The 16,263-nt window shown below is 42.1% G+C and overlaps 1 long non-coding RNA gene across 1 annotated transcript in view; it reads left to right on the top strand.

The window, feature by feature from the left end:
• The first annotated feature begins 10,945 nt into the window (after positions 1-10,945).
• Positions 10,946-16,263, top strand: part of LOC131482977 (uncharacterized) — a 29,456-nt gene continuing 24,138 nt past the window's right edge. Inside the window, exon 1 of the long non-coding RNA XR_009247455.1 lies at positions 10,946-11,856. This is a non-coding gene — a long non-coding RNA (uncharacterized LOC131482977). The remainder of the gene's footprint in view (positions 11,857-16,263) is intronic.

Raw genomic sequence — 16,263 nt, 5'->3', positions numbered from 1 at the left:
TTTTTTTTTAAATCAGAGAATAGTGTCTTAATTTTTTTTTAAAGAAATTGGTCCTGGCCCTGCTAATTCAGCGTATGAACTTCTCCCTGGGCGAAGTAAGAAGTATCCTAGCATTGAGGCCAAGAGCAGCCAGATGCTGAAGCCAGACCTGCTGTGTTGGCAGCAAGACTGTTTAGTGAAGTTGGAACAAGTTCTTTAACTTCGTTTGCTTCTCTGAAAATGTGGATAATAATAGTACCTACTCTGCAGGTTATTGATAGGGATTTTACAAGGATACTTCAAAAAGCTTGTGGAAACTGGAACTCAAAGATAGGCTTATGTTGGTACCCTCCCTTCCAAAAAAAAAAAAAAAATGAAATCCATGCTTAGAATGGATCTTCAAGAACTTTCTGGAAAATATCTATGTCTATCATGAAAAAAAAGTGCATGAATTTCCAAACTTTTCCAATAAAATAAAATTTTAATTCCCCTTTATGTGAACTTTTTGAAGTACCCTGCTATGATTTAATGTGTGTAAATTTCTAATAATAGTGCCTAAGATCTCAGACAAGGAGCACAGCTGGTGAAAAAAAAAACCCCGGTTCTTGGGTTCTGACAGATGTTTCACATCGTGCAAGCACATCTGTCACAGTTGGCTCTGTCTTCATGCAAAAAATGACATGGCCATGCAAATGACTCCCGTATCTAGCAAAACTATGCCTGCTAACTTAAAATGTTAATGGAGTGGTTCACTGTCCTCCCACTGACTTTATTCTTAGTTAAACCCCAAATAGTAAGTGCTGCAGCATGTACAACAGGGCTATGATCATTGTGGTTGTCACTGGTGCAGAAACCTGGCACAACAGTGGGATGGGAGCATGGAAACTGTTCCTCCTCAGGTTAGAGATGTGAAGTGTTCAGATTTATCACTGATTTCATTCGCTTATTCTTGTTGATAGCTATGGGGTTTTATTTGTGCTAGAATTTTCTCCAGCTGTTACTATTGGAATCAAGGCTTATTATTATTATAGGAAACATGAGGCAGAAATGACATCCTGCACCTTCCTCCATATCATTCCATGAACCATCCCAGAAAGAAAACATCCCTAAAGGAATCACATACTCAGAGAAGCACTGGATTGAAGACAAACAGGCACTTACATCCTGTCAAATGAGTAACTAGAAGAAACTGCTGAAAGTGATAATGGTACTTGTTTATAATCCTTGTAGGTCATTCTTGATGGGTTTAATCTTAGATGATAATGGCAGAAGTCCAATTTCTTCTCCTACAGTACTTGATTTTTAATGCCAAGGTTGAAGGTCTTATTTCAAATAAGCTTCATTATCATTTGAGTTGGAGTCTTTGTCATTATTAAGATCATTAATGATTATGAAAATCACACCTTAGAAAAAGACAAGAGGAATAAGAGAAGAGAGAATAGGTGAGCCAGCTGAGCTTGTGATGCACGTCCTGGTGCATTGGTCATCCAGACAACATCACACAGCCCGACCAGAAAGAGTTGACCTCCCAAGACCCTTGGCGGCAGGACTCCCACAGGACCAGCATCCTGTGACATTGTGTGTGCAGTACAAAGCCTCACAGGTGCTCACCTCTTGCCTCAGCTTATGCCACTGAGAACAGAAACAGAAACCTGCATTCAGAATAGAAAAGAATAGCACTTTGTCTTTCCACCATGGTATCTTAGTTTTCCTTCCAGATTCCGTATTTTGTACATGCCATATTACAACAATAAAGGGGTCTCAGGGGAATGGGGAGACAATAGCACAGTGATCCCACAACCTTGTATCAAATTGCTCTGGCCTTTACTCTTTGTAAAATGAGTCTGTGTGTTCCACTGCAGGGAGATTTCTGACAGTCTCACAAGGAGCTCATCCACATGAAATCTCCATGTGCTGTTTATGGGCCAGAGTTGGCATCTTCAAGAGTTCAGAGTGCATAATCTATTCTGGAGGTTAGTTTCTGGTCCACCATGCTTCCTGGCAGACAAACTTAGAAGCCTCTGGGCATCACTCTGTATTCACATTTATGCCCCCACAAACCCAGATTGCCTGTGACTTGGATGTCAACATGTTAGTTACTGGAATACAAGTGGACTGAGGAGGGTACTCAGTCTTGGGCACACCAAGACTGAAGCTGTTAGCTCTCAATAGTGGTTTTCCATGATCTTCAGAAAATCAACCCCTTCTCCCCAAGTGTCATTTGTTGTTTTTGAAAGCAAGACAGTGTCTTGCACATGGTGAGGGAGAAAATACATTTCAGATATTTGACAGACAGTTTCTCTGACCATACTAAGCTCAAAAAGCATGAGGAGGAACATCTTGACCTAAATGGAAAAACAGAAGGTGTTTGGGGGTTTAGTCATGCAGCCAGGATAAAGGTGGCAGCCGGGCTGCTGATAAAGCGACAGGAAATTTTGACCAAAAAAAAAAAAAATGGGAGGCATTGTGAACTTGAAATCTGAACAGTATGTCTTATATAAATGTGAATTACCTAAGGAGCTTTCAAAAGTCCCACCAAGCCATACTCCACATTAATTAAATCATATATTGTACTGCAGCAGGCATTCAATTTTTCTTCAGTTTCCCTTAGGTATTTCTGATATTTTATTGGGAAGTCTTCTCCTATATCCCTTCCTTATCTAGGGGTGACAATGGCCAGTGATTGCTGTGGAATGTAATATGTAGGCAAGAGGAACAAGGTGGAATGGGAATGAGACTTTCAATATTACATGATCCATTGACAGCCTAAAGTGCACATGCTATTTTGGAGTTAACTGGTTTTTGGTGTATTATGACTATAAAGAAGAATATAAATTAGAACTCTTGGCAAGGTGAGTGTATTATGAGAGGCAGGATGAATAATGAGAATAAAATAAGCCAGAAGGACAGTTTCAAAAACATGTATGCACCAGATCAGTTGAAGAATTACAGGTAACCAATAGAAATGCTAGAGAATTGTGTTAGCTAGCAAAGTCTGGGACAAGAGTAGTGTACATGTAAATAGTGTGAGTAGTGTGGAGTAAGTAGCTAGTCATTCACATCACTAAGGCAGATGACTAAAATAGCAACCCAGTTTCATGTTGCTTATGGTGACCACCAGAAAAACATAAGGTAGGAATCATAAAGGCTGGGTTTCGGAGAGGGAAGAGGTGTGTACGTCTAAATTTTACTTTGCACATGTTTCTTATAAAATTTACAGATTTAAAAAAATCTCTAATTTGGGATTCAATACAGTAGTATATAACAAGGGATGGTTTGGCAATATAGCCCCAATCAAAATAATTTTGTTGACTCGTATGGAACTGCAGTAACTTGCACCCTGACTTGCAGTATTATAAAGTGCGTGGTTGGTTGGTGCTCTGAATCTCCATGGCCAACTCCTTTAATCTTAGCAAATAAACAGCCTGCCACAGTGTTTCTGTATTTATAGTCCTTTAACTTTTTGTAGAACTCTCTGGAGAGCAATAGAGGCAGCAACATTTATGGAGAATCTGCCGAGTGGCATTCCAGTTTACCACTTCGCACATTCTTCTGCCCGTAGCTAAAACTAATGGCATACTATTAGTGCCAGAAGGTTTTAGCAGATGGTTCCGGTCTATGTGCCAGGTGCTTTTAGATAGTCTGAGAAATGGCTGTTGAGAGAGGCCCTAGATAGATAGAACACTGGGTGGAACAGGGGAGCTGTGCTGTCCCATCTTGTTGCCCTTGTTCTCAACCAGCATCCTTAACTATGCCACTCTACTTCTTCAAGATCTACAGAGTTAGGGGACCCACTGGCTCAAATCCCCACCAAATCTTAACACTTTGCACATCAAGGATTTCTTTTAGAATTGGAAGTATCAATATTTGCATCTGGGTTTTCCTAATTTCTTTTCCCACCACCCCTACTTTGCTTTGAAATATAGTCTGCCTGTAATGCCTACAAGGCAGCATGCTTTGTCTTCAAATAGGATGTATTAGCGTGCTAGGCCTCTCACCTTTTGGGTGCTTGATTTGTCAGTGTTGCCTAATTTCTTCAAGCCTAGGTTCTTTAACTGTAAAACAGCTAGATTGTTTACTACCCTAATGAGGACTTGTAGTATATATATTCTCCAGTCCCCAAGATTCTCAGTAATAACAACTTGGAGATACCCTGAGCAAGTATGTGTTAGCATTAACAGCCTTATAACCATGCTCTCAAATTGGAAGATGAGTTGTCACCAGCTCACATAATGGCCCATGTGGATTTAGAGATGACTTGGTCAGATTTTCCCATTTCCCTCACTTGCTCTCACATTCTGTGTTCAATATGCCGTTGCCATGTCTCTTTCATATTCTGGATCTTTTTCAATAACCTAAGTGCATCCACTGTGGTACTCAGGATGTCTGACATTCAGTATGCGTATTTTGGTTCATGACTTCAGGTAATGGCCCAAAGTCAATAACCGACTTTGCTCATTTGGAATTTCTTGGCTTGTGCATGTTTTACCTGTGTTGGGATCAGGACCCTAAGTGGAGTCAGAAGAGGAAGTGAAGGAGGGATGGATCCTAATGTCACATATCTTCTGGTGCCTGTTCTTAAAGTATGGAAATGGCATTTCTGTACTCCTCCATGCTCTTCATCTCCTCCTCCTCTTCCTCCTCCTCCTGCTCTTATTCCTCTTCTTCTTCCTCTCCCTCTCCTTCTTTAATCTTCTGTGTAAAGTTTGGTCTTAAAAACTAGAAAAGAAAGTCTAGTGTTTAGAAACCTGGTCTTTTATTTGTGTTCTGTTATGTTATCATAGAGTAACTTACTGCTGATTTCATTGTTAAAATCAAGTAGACAATTTAAACACAAGGTAGTACCACATGTTAAGTGTGCTCAAAGTTGAAGTATTCTCCATAGAAGTAGAATCCCGAGGAAGTCAATGTCAGTGGTATCAACACAGGGCTTTCCTGGTTTCTGCTACCTATGTGGAGGTGGCCTAGAGAATTGAGTGAGAGCTACACATGATTAAATTCTCACCCAGTTGTCATCCAGATGTTGTAACTATTTATTCACTTTAAGCAAAAGAAGTTCTATGTTGAGTAAACTCACTTATGAATTTGGGGGGTATGTCAGCTGTTTATTTTCCTATAAAAATTTTTGTAGCTTCCATGTTCTCCCGGCTAAGCACATGCTATATGGATTTATCCCTCACCTCCCCATAAATCCCCATAAGTAGGTTACTGACATTAAACGAAAGTTATGCTTTCTCATTTAACAAAGTAGCCTCTCAATTTTTTCTAGCATTTGCGTTTTTCATTTATTAACTTTTATGTTTCTTCTCAAGTTTGTTTTAAGGTGTGTTTTATTATTGTCGTTAATCCTATGGTATAGTAGAGTTTTTAAAATGCAGTGACACTATCAAACCTAACAAAAACTCTGATGTTTCATGCAGTTCTGAGCAGGTGGGCACTGTTCAATCACTCATATTAGGACTTGATGAGATAATGAGAGTACTATGAACAAATAAATTGTAAGAAAGGGACATTTAAAAGGAAGTTCATTTTAATGCAAAAAAGAGATCCATACTATAAGGTATTTTCTAAAAGTTGCTAATAATGTGTATTATGAATAAACTAAGCAAATTTACCCCCCAAAAAAACACCAAATAAGATTGCTTTTAAAAAAAAGGCTTGGTTTTTATTTGAAAGGCAGAATTACAGAAAGAAAGAGAGACAGAGAGAGTTCTGTCTGCTGGTTCACACCCCAAATGATCAGAACAGCCAGGGCTGGGCCAGCCAAAGCCCAGGACAAGAAACTCAATCCAGGTCTCCCATGTGAGCTGTGACAGCTGCCTTGCAGAGTTCCTGACAGGGGGGAACCAAACCAGGTCTAGAAGCCAAGTGCTCCAATATGGGAAGTAAGCATCTCTAGTGGCTCTCAAAGAGAAGGCCAAATGTCTACCCTCCAGAAAGCTCGCCATTTCAGAGCTAGCTCGGGGAGTCTGGTGCTCACTGAGGTTGAATAGCCCCTGCCTAAGACCTGGCAGAGGAAATCAGTGACCTTCGAGTTCACTAAGGATAAGGTGTCTGTCCCAGAAGTAGCACCATCACTTCTGTTCACAATCTGGCTAGTCCTTGGTCAGCATGCCTTGCCTCACTGTGTCAGAAGGTGAGATACAGCCAGACTCTGTTCTCTGGACAAAAAGAGTATCCTTCCTAAATGTTCTTTCCTCTTCTAGTGGCAACCCCTTAAATTTATTCTCCCGCAGCAATGAGACTAACCTTTGTTTAAAAAAAAAAAAAAGAACAAATCTCTATACTACATGCTGTGTAAGTAAATACTCCATGGTCTCATAACTGCCCACATGACTACTGTCAGTCACTACTGCCTTTCCAGCTCCATGGTTTGCCACCTGCCCCAATCCCAAACTCGACCTTTAACTAAGTAAAGTTGCAGTAAAAAACTGATGGATTGGGCCCGGCGCCGTGGCCTAGCGGCTAAAGTCCTCGCCTTGAAAGCCCCGGGATCCCATATGGGCGCAGGTTCTAATCCCGGCAGCTCCACTTCCCGTCCAGCTCCCTGCTTGTGACCTGGGAAAGCAGTTGAGGACGGCCCAATGCATTGGGACACTGCACCCGCGTGGGAGACCTGGAAGAGGTTCCAGGTTCCCGGCATCGGATCGGCGCGCATCAGCCCGTTGCGGCTCACTTGGGGAGTGAATCATCGGACGGAAGATCTTCCTCTCTGTCTCTCCTCCTCTCTGTATATCTGGCTGTAACAAAAGGAATAAATCTTTAAAAAAAAAAAAAAACTGATGGATTTTTTCACCAGCCACATGTGCTTGCATTTGCTTCTCCTCGCAAGATGTTCTTCTCCTGGACACTCACTGTGGTGTATCTCCTACTGCCACTCTACCCATCCACTCTACTCACTCACCTCCCCACCTCTTCCCAAGTGATTCTTGACTGTTCAAATTTTAATCACAGCAGTTTCTCGAAGGCGTGGGTAGACTCTTACATTTAGAGAATCCTTTGCTGCCCATGCAGAAGAAACTGGCCCATGGTAGATGCTCAGTGTAAGTGATGGATGCAAAGGAACCTAAGAGATGCTCAGTGAGTGCTGATAGATGAGGAGGGTGATTGTGTTAGACCTTGGCTAGAATTTGAAATCATGTCCAAGTTGGACTTAATGAAGCATCGCAGCTTAGTTACAGCTGAGACCTACACCACCAACTATAGAGTGCTGCCTCTGTCGGTGGATGGCAGGGAGGAAGGAAACCCATCTCCGTCACCAGAAAATAGACACAAAGTCCAGCTGTGGTCGCAGTCAGCCTCATCTTTTTCTCAGAAAAAAGTCTGCATGTCTTCATCCCACATGAATTTACATATGTAATTTGCATAATAAATAGGCAAATACGGAAGTGTGGTATTTCAAGTGTAATCAAATTACATTGTTTAGCAAACAGAAAATAAAGCTTAGTGGTGCAAAGAGGTCAACAAAGATTTTGCAGTAGCTTAATCATGCGTTGGGTGAATCAGTCTCCTTTCCCTGTCACTGTTTCTGCTCTGACTCATCCTGATGGACTAATTTTTAATTGAAAATGCTCAACTCAGAAGGCATTCAGTTAGGAAACATGACACATCCTTCACAAGAGGATGAAAATAAGTAGTTAGCCTCCAGAAGTATGCGCAGGTCACTTCTGCCCCTTGCCCAAGCCCTCAGTGATGACCTGAGGTCCCTCTCTTCTGGACTTCAGCACAGCACTTCAAGAAGCCTCTCCCACTTCAGTGACCATCCCCTCTCACTATCAGCGCGGCCTGTGCTTCCATCAGAACAAGCATGCCCACACTGTGAGCAAGCAGGTTGAGTTCTCCGGGTAGTAGACAGACAACCAGGAAGAGTCAGCAGGTCCAAGTTTCTACTGGGAAACAAGCCGAGGGGAAGAAGCAGAGTTGTCCAGGAGCAAAGGCGGTATCACCGTCCCAGCATCACAGTCCTGTAAAGTGGCTGAGTCAGGATAGAAACCAGTCAAAATGTGCTCCAGACCCAGGCGCACAACCATTGCCTTGTATTGAATGTGTCTTTCCTTGCACTGACTGTGAATTTTATTAACACCAAAAGACACCATTTTTGTAATTCTTTATTGTGAATCAAACACTCCACTAAGAATGTATTGCATGCACTATACATTGGTAATACAAATCCTATTCTCTGCTTTTTACATATTAGGAACTTAATCATCATACAATTAAATAACATGCCAGAATTAGAATTCATTCCTCGAGGTTATGTTCTATAGCCCCCTAGCTCCACTGTCCTTTATAATCTCATGTATTTTGAGTTAGATGGAGGCTTTTTCGTCTTTTTACTCAGGTAACTTAAAACATATTTTTTCAATGACTGTGCTGAATCAATGAATTATAAAGGAAATGCTTTCCCAGAATTTATATGGAATTATATTGTGGTTGTTTGGTTAAGAAAATAAGTTTTTGAGATAATGCTGCTCTGAATTTTTCTGTTTTCTTTTAACATTTGAGCTATAGATTTATGTTATGAATAAAATTTCTAGCAGACGATACATTAAACACACACACACGCTAGCGAAACCCAGAAACCTTAAAATTGCTGTTTAGTGAAAAACAGTCAATAGGCAGATTAATTTCAAGCTCCCACGTGCCTGGGAATCACTGGGGCAGGTTGCCAAGGGCCTGCCAAGCACTGAGCCTTACTCAATGAATCTGGTAAGAAGCATGATTTTGTAATCCAGTGCTCATGATCCATGGACCACCTTTTCAAAAGCTCAGGTGGATTAGCAGGAGTGTTAATAGGCTAATCAGCCCCTGAGTCCCATGAGAAATTTTGAAACATGCAAAGCATTTCCAAATGGTTAAGTAACTATTAGATAAAACTGTTAGGGTCTGATGTTTCCTATCATGATTTGTGGAACTGTATGATGAGACTTGCGATCCGTAGCATGATGTGCATGTGTGATGACTTATCTTAATTGGATCAGAGTGGGTTGAGCCTTTCACAACTACTTAAAACATGATCATCGCCTTCTAGGGGAAGAATCGGTGCTTCACTTTGTATTTTTCATGTGTTTATGTAATTATAGATGAGAGGCTTTTTTTAAATTGATTATATGCCTCTGACATTAAGATACCTCCAATTGTGAGAATAATTTTTTCCTTTATTACAGAGAAAAGAAGAAAAATAATTGCAGTATAAAAAACATAATGTAAGAAAACAGAGTCATCCCCTCCAGTGAGGTTAAAGGACATATAAGGAGTGACACCTTAGTTTATATACCTCCAAAAGCCGACCATGAGACCATAACAGGGAAGGGAAGTTAGGTAGTAATCAGAACCCCACAATGAGGAAACTTGTAGAACACACCTCCAAATTGCCCCATCATTGGTAGGGAAGCCAGAATGTGATACAGTGAAGCCAGGAAAATCAGTTACTTGTGAAGAGAATTATCAGAAGACACAGGTAGTATTCTCCCAAGTGGCAGGGGATTTAGAAGTAGCCCCCCCAGGGGTAACAGTCTGAGCATCAGCAGTAACTTACTGCAAAACAACAAGGCTTGCATCTCTTAACTTCGTCATGGGTGAACAGAAGTTTAAACACAAAATGGCTCCCTTGAGAATTTGGACCATAGGCCATTGCTAATAGTACAGGTTTAGATCCTGACTTCATGCTAGCAATGTTGTCTATAGAAAGTTTGGTCAGGGAATTTAAGTGATTTAGCATGAGTATTGCTGCACAGTGACTAATAAGCAAGTGTAAATCCTCTGAACTTGGCTTCAATCCAGGTTAATAGCAATTATAGCACTATTGATATTCAGTTTATCCCAACTTCCCCAGCATTAAAATGTGTGGAGAAAAATGTGTCAAATCAATGAAATATACCAATGAAAATTTTAACTACAACAGACACAATCTCTTTCCTATATAATAATAACCTAAAGAGCACTTCTTTCCCTTATCTCACCCCATGAACACTGGCATGTGAATCAGCACATGTCTAAATAGTGTCTTGGTAATAGAGGCATATGAGGACCCATCCCTTTCCATTCTGCAAGGTGTGTAACCACACACGTATTCAATGCTCCTTTGAAATCAACTTAATTAACAACCTGATTAAATACAATAGAATGAAAAGGCTTTATAAAAGGACAGCCTTTAGTATAACTCTTCCCATTTACCCAAAGGGTCTCTGCTTCTAGCTGCATTATTTTCAACTTTCAAAGATGTTTTTATGAGGGAAATTTTCTATGTGATTCTGTAAAGATCAAGAGAAAAGAGAGAGAAAGAAAGAAAGAAGGAAAGAAAAAGGAAGAAAGAAAAGAAAGAAAAAGGGAAAGCTCAAGGGAGAAAATGAAGGAAGAAAATGAAAGAGAAGAAAGAAAACAGAAAAAAATGAGAGATAGATTAAACTTTATTGGATTTGGGTTTCCCCTTTTATAAAGCCTGGTCCTCAGCTTTCATTTAACAATCACGTATGGACTGATCCTCACGGCTTTTTTTTTTTTTTAAAGAAAAGCATTGTGCTCTGTGATCAATAGATTGAAAACTGAATTGCCTTTTCCTCAAAGGTGAATTGTTATCTTGCTGAAGAGGTTACAGGTTACATCTCTAGTTTGGTAAAATACATGAACAACAGCAACAACAAAAATGTATGAAGATTTCTTTGGTTGAAAGGAGAATTCTCGATGCTATTTTTTTTTCCCTGTTGTGTGGATAGTTTCCCGAATTGTCTCCTAGAACAAGAGATTAAATGTCAAGAGATAAAGCAGGTGCAGGAACCATTATTTAGTGCCGCTGGAATCTATTCTCTCATCTGAGGCAGTGTTTTCACACAGGAAAGGAAAGCAGCTTGACAACTGCAGGAGGATACCTGACAGTCTGGGCAATGAAGCTCAGGCAAAGCCCAAACAAAGGGCTGAGAATCTATTGGTTGTCAAAGTTCCAGAATAAAAAGGTTTCATGCTTCTGGGAAGGATCCAAGTACCTGCAGATATAAGTAGTCAGGACAAAAGCAAAATTCAGCACACAGAATCAGCCCATGAAGCTCAAAGGACCAGCCCAGTCGAGATGGTCAATATGCAGGGATTCTGGCAGAGTACTGAGTAGCTCAGTGAGGTCAGTCCTGTGAGGTGCTGGCACTGAGTGTTGAATTCAGGAAGCCTCCTGGGGCTTGGGGCAGGGAACACTCTCATAGTCCCAGCTTCTTTATGTTGACCACCACCAACTTCCTGATGCCAAAGGAAGAACCACGAAACCCTTTACTTTCTCCTTTCAAAAAAATGTGTGCCTGCATTGAACACCAACTCACAGTGGCCTTTTGACCCCAGTGAGAAGCCTTCCAGAGTGATATCTACCTGGTTGGCCTGGAGTAGAGGACACAATGTGAGTTCATCTTAGAAAGGAGAATAACACCAACCATTACTACTCAATCATGTGGCTGGAAAAGGGATCCCACTACAGAGCCTTTGAGATCCTGTGGGATGGAAGAGCTTCATCATGCCACCATTTGATTGTAAGCCCTGCTGCCAATGGACCAGACTGAAGGACATTTCAGATATACCTACTGTCCCAGTTGTGAATGAGTTCATCAACTCTGCTCCCCACACCCATCTCTGATATGGGGAAGACTTCTAAGCCCAGTGCTTGCTCAGAGAGTGGACCGGGCAGGTCTTTGACAGACTAGTGCCATCACCTAGATTCCAGCTGCATTCCACCTCTCTCTGAGGCATCCCTCCACTGTCCCTATTATTATGTGTTAAGGCAAAAATGCCCAGAAGTGGAGTTCGAGGAATTGCTGACTGCATCCTCATCACTGAACGACATAGGAGCCATGATTCATTATTCATATCTACCAAAGGGCACAATGGACCTGGAAGATAGTGGATGCTGTTTTTTCTATTTCTTGATCGTAACACCCTCATGGAGACAACAAAAACAGTATGGGCTTCTGCCTATAATTTAAAAGAAGGGATGCATTCTGTATGCAGAGGGCCTTGTCAAACACAACATCAGTTTCTCATAGGCAACTTAGAAATTTCCTTTAACACCGGCACTTGGTTGAATTTGTCTGCGATTTTAGTGATGTTTGGTGAAGGTGGCTTAGACTTCAGTGTATCTGTTTAGGTGTCTTTGCTTTGGCTACGTAAAACTTCCAGAAAGCACAAATGTGGTTACAGCCAAAGCAGTTCCAAGACTAACACCTAGGTATCTGTGGTAGAGCTTTATGAAGACACCCTGGATGTCTGATAGCAGGTGCATGTGAAAACTACAGGTGGGAAGAACTACCATTTTGCTTGAAGCTGAAAGCCTGGGAGTTGAGGGGCCTGAGGCCCAAGAGGAATTAACAAAATCAAATACACTTACTTCCAGTATAGAGGCTTCTGACCAGCATCCTCTGGCACTGCCTAAGTCTACAGGTTATCTCTTGGATGCAGCTTTCTTTATGGGGATAGATCTTTTTTAATACTTTGGTCCTGGGCAAGAAATGCAGTGAAGTCTATTACATGTTCAGAATAAACTGTGCTATTCAGGAAAGCGTGAGATACAAAGAAGGCAATATCTAGTGGAAATAATTAAGGACGTCCGTAATTCGGGCTGTGAGGGATTAAGGTTTTTTTTTTTTTTTTAAGGTTTTCTTTTGCTAAAGAGCTGTCTACATAATCATGCAGGATTTCAACCCCAGCAGTCAGACATGCTTTCTTTTGGGATCCTTGAGTCTGTGATGAAGATTCAGAGAAGTAGGCCTTGGTTATTTCTAGCAGCAAAGTCCCTTCCTCATGAAAGATTTCATATAAAGAACCATTGAAAAGGCCCAGGTTGCTCCTACTGTGGCTCCTTACATAGTTAAACCCGATTAGCGTGAATGAATCAAGAGACTCCCCTGGAAAAAATACGTATCCTCTATTCCCTACGGCCCTGCTGTGGGCAGATTGAACTGCTTGCTTTAGAGAAACAAAAGCCACAAAGGGTGTGTGTGTGTTTGTGTGTGTGTGTGTGTGTGTGTGGTGGGGGACAATCGGAAATACCTAGTTTGTATTGTTCCTGCTGGAAAGACCCTGGTCCGACAAAGGCTGGCAGGGCTCCAGCTGGGAAGGGCCTCCTTGTGGTCTTCATTCCTGCCAAGCTCTGGGGGGCACACGGCGCTGGGGGAGGGAGGGATGCGTAACAAGGCTGAATGAGAATGAATTACTTAATTGGAGCCTGGAAGAGGGAAACAAAAAGCCAGACACATAGAATGTGATCAGAATCCAGCTCCATTAAGCCGAATGTGACAACACCTGCAAAGGCCTCAGCCACACTGACTGTCCTAACACATGCTGAACTGTATTGGCCATTTAAGTGGAAACCGCACAGCCAAAAAAGAGGGAATGGGGGACACAGGTCCAGGCTTCTGGTAGAATGATTTGGAAACTGAGTCTCTGGATGTTTGACATTCAGAAGATCCTCCTGCCTATCCAAATTCTTGCCCTGGGCTCGTCACACCTGAACCAGACTCATCCATTTAGCTCCAACTCCTGTGTTATCTTGTCCTCGGAGAGCTTTCATCAGCCCACCTGGGAAGGGTGAGTCATTCTCTCCTTTGTGCCAGTGCAGTTCACTTCTCAGCCTTTGCTGTTTGGCTTGGTGCTTAATTTCCTCTGTCTTGGCTGACTGGCGAACTCCATGAGGACAACTGGAGTCCGCATTCATTTTGTATCTCAGCCTTGTGATAACGCTCAAAATATCTGCTGGACATTTTTTAAACTTTTTTTCCCCTAAATATTGAAATTTTCTGTAGAATTGTTATTCTGGAAATTACCGGTGATGAATTTCCCAAACAGTTCTCAGAGCAACTAGATGCATAGTATCTAGTTAAAGAGAAGCTTTGTCTATATTTGGGATTTCATGCCCCCTCCCCAAGTAACATCACTCTTTCATCTCTCAGTAGAAACAACTACAGATTGTGATTAGTGTAAACTATTCACAACTACCATACAAAGAGAGATGCTGCCATGGGAAGGTCCTTTACTAGAAAAACAAGCATTTTTCCCAAGGATGTTCCTGCCAGCTTAATCTTGATTATCTTGATCTACAGTGATTGTCCAAATGATGCAAAAAGGTTCAGAGGTTCAGGATGTGGGTTATATGGTGTTTTAGATAGAAAATAGAATAGTGAGTAAAAGGTAGCTTACACGTAGCTGTACTTCTGTCCCAAAGAAGTGCAGACTAAGCATGAATCTAGTCAATCTAGCCGCTTGGGGCTGCCAGGTGAATTTAGCACCTGACATTCATTTCTCACAGTTCTGAGTCTGGAAATTCAGGGTCAAGGTATTAGCTGGTTTGGTGTGTGGTGAGGACCCACTTCCTGATCCATCGAGGTGACTGTCTCACTGTGTCCTCACATGAGCGAGAAGGAGAGTGTTGGAAAGGGGAAAGAGGGAGAGAGAGAAGGGGAGGGCTGGGAGAGGGAGCAGAGGAAGGAGAAAGTAAAAGAAGGGGAGACCAAGGAAGAGGGGAAAAGGGAGAGAGCTGAAGAGGGACAGGGAAAGGAAAAGGAGGCAGAGGGAAGGAGAGAGGGCAAAGGGCAGGGGAAGAAAAGAGAGTACGTGAACTAGAGAGAAGGGAGAGAAAGAAAGGGATGATGGGTAGGACAGAGGGAGAGGAGGAAGAGGGAGGGAGGGAAACAGTGGGAAAGATGAAGAGTTAGAGTTAGAAAGATAGGAGAGAAAGAGACCCATACTTCCCCTTATAAGGCTATGATCTTAAGGTCCCTAGCCTATGACCTCATTTAACATTCATGACCTCCACACAAGTCCTGACTCCAAATACAGCAATATTACGGACTGGATCTTCCACGCAAATTTTAGTGAGACACAAACATTCAGTCCATAGTTACAAGGCTGATCAAAGCCACCATTTGAGAAAATGGTCTTTAAACCTCTTTAAACCAGCTACTGCCAAGGGCCAGGTACAAAGGATATCTGTCGTTGATAACCGCATTCAAAAGCATGCATACATCTGATCTTGGGTTTAACAAGGCAAAGTCTGATTTCAAAACCTCACTTTCCCCAAAAATAACAATATAAAGGCAAAAAAAAATAAGGTTGTAATAAGGGGTTGGCATTGTGGCACAGAGGGTTAAGCTGCTGCCTGCAACACTGGTATCCCATATAAGCACCAGTTTGAGTCCCAGCTGCTCCATTTCCCACTTAGCTCCTTGCTGATGCTACTGGGAAGGCAACAGAAGATGGCTTGCGTGTTAGGACTTCTGCCCTCCATGGAGGAGACCTAGATAGAGCTCTGGGTTCCTGGCTTTAGCTTCATCTTGACCCAGCTGTTTCTCTCACGTGTGCTTGCTCTTTCTTCATCTGTCTCTCTGTAATTGTGTCTTTCAAATAAATTAGTAAGTCTTGAGAAAACAGTAATCAAACAACAACAAAAATAAGGGGTGCTTAGCACAGTAGCCAGCAAAAGGGAAGATTATTTCCATTAAAGTGGAAGCAGTGCGTCTGATGATATCCTAACCTACCTCCTAACCCCATGGGCTCAGAAAAAACCCTGTGCAAACTTTGACTAGCAACCATTAACCTTCCCACCTGACCTCCACACAGAACAAAGCAGAAGAGTAGCCTGGAGAACTTTTCACAAGAGTATGAATCAGCCATAGATGCATATAAATCATCCCTTAGCCCAAAGAGATAGGAAACCCCTCTCCCCACAGTGATTTTCCATTTCTATACCCCCCACCATGTGGAAAATGGAAGGGGAAAGGCAGAGAATAACAAATATCCAGAGCAAATTGTGTCTAGTAAAAAGAGGGCAGAGGAGAGAATGAGAATATGTGAGTCAAGCTCGTTTTTTGGCTTGAGTAAGAAACCAAGGAGAAGGTACCCGGAGCTCCAGGCAACGGTGTCTTTCCTCGCTGAGCAGCCTGTGGCCAGCTTATCACCTTCTGCTTGCAGGGCTTAGAGGGAAAATGGTGGAAGACACTTCAGAAGCTCCAAGGTTTATCTTGCGACATCTCATATTGAGTTAACACATACAGAGTGAATTTGGGAAAGGCACAGGATACACTCACAAGCTGAAGGAGTCAATATAACCAGCAGGATAGATGCTCTTGGTTGAAAATCCAAAAGAAGATGTTTCTTCAGGGTAGCTCCTGGGTAAACATCAGGCCTGAGAGAGGAATAGCGTGGTGCTGTGCATCTGTCTGAAGGGCACACTACGGGCACACTCCAGCCTTCAGTGAGACAGAGAGAAGAAAGACAGAGGGACTGCCTACCACGGAAGAAGACATAACCCAAGAA

The sequence above is a fragment of the Ochotona princeps genome, chromosome 22, assembly GCF_030435755.1.
Source record: "Ochotona princeps isolate mOchPri1 chromosome 22, mOchPri1.hap1, whole genome shotgun sequence".
In the NCBI taxonomy this organism is placed as follows: Eukaryota; Metazoa; Chordata; class Mammalia; order Lagomorpha; family Ochotonidae; genus Ochotona; species Ochotona princeps.
Note: the sequence above shows the minus strand (reverse complement) of the source record. Positions and strands in the feature narration are given on the sequence as shown.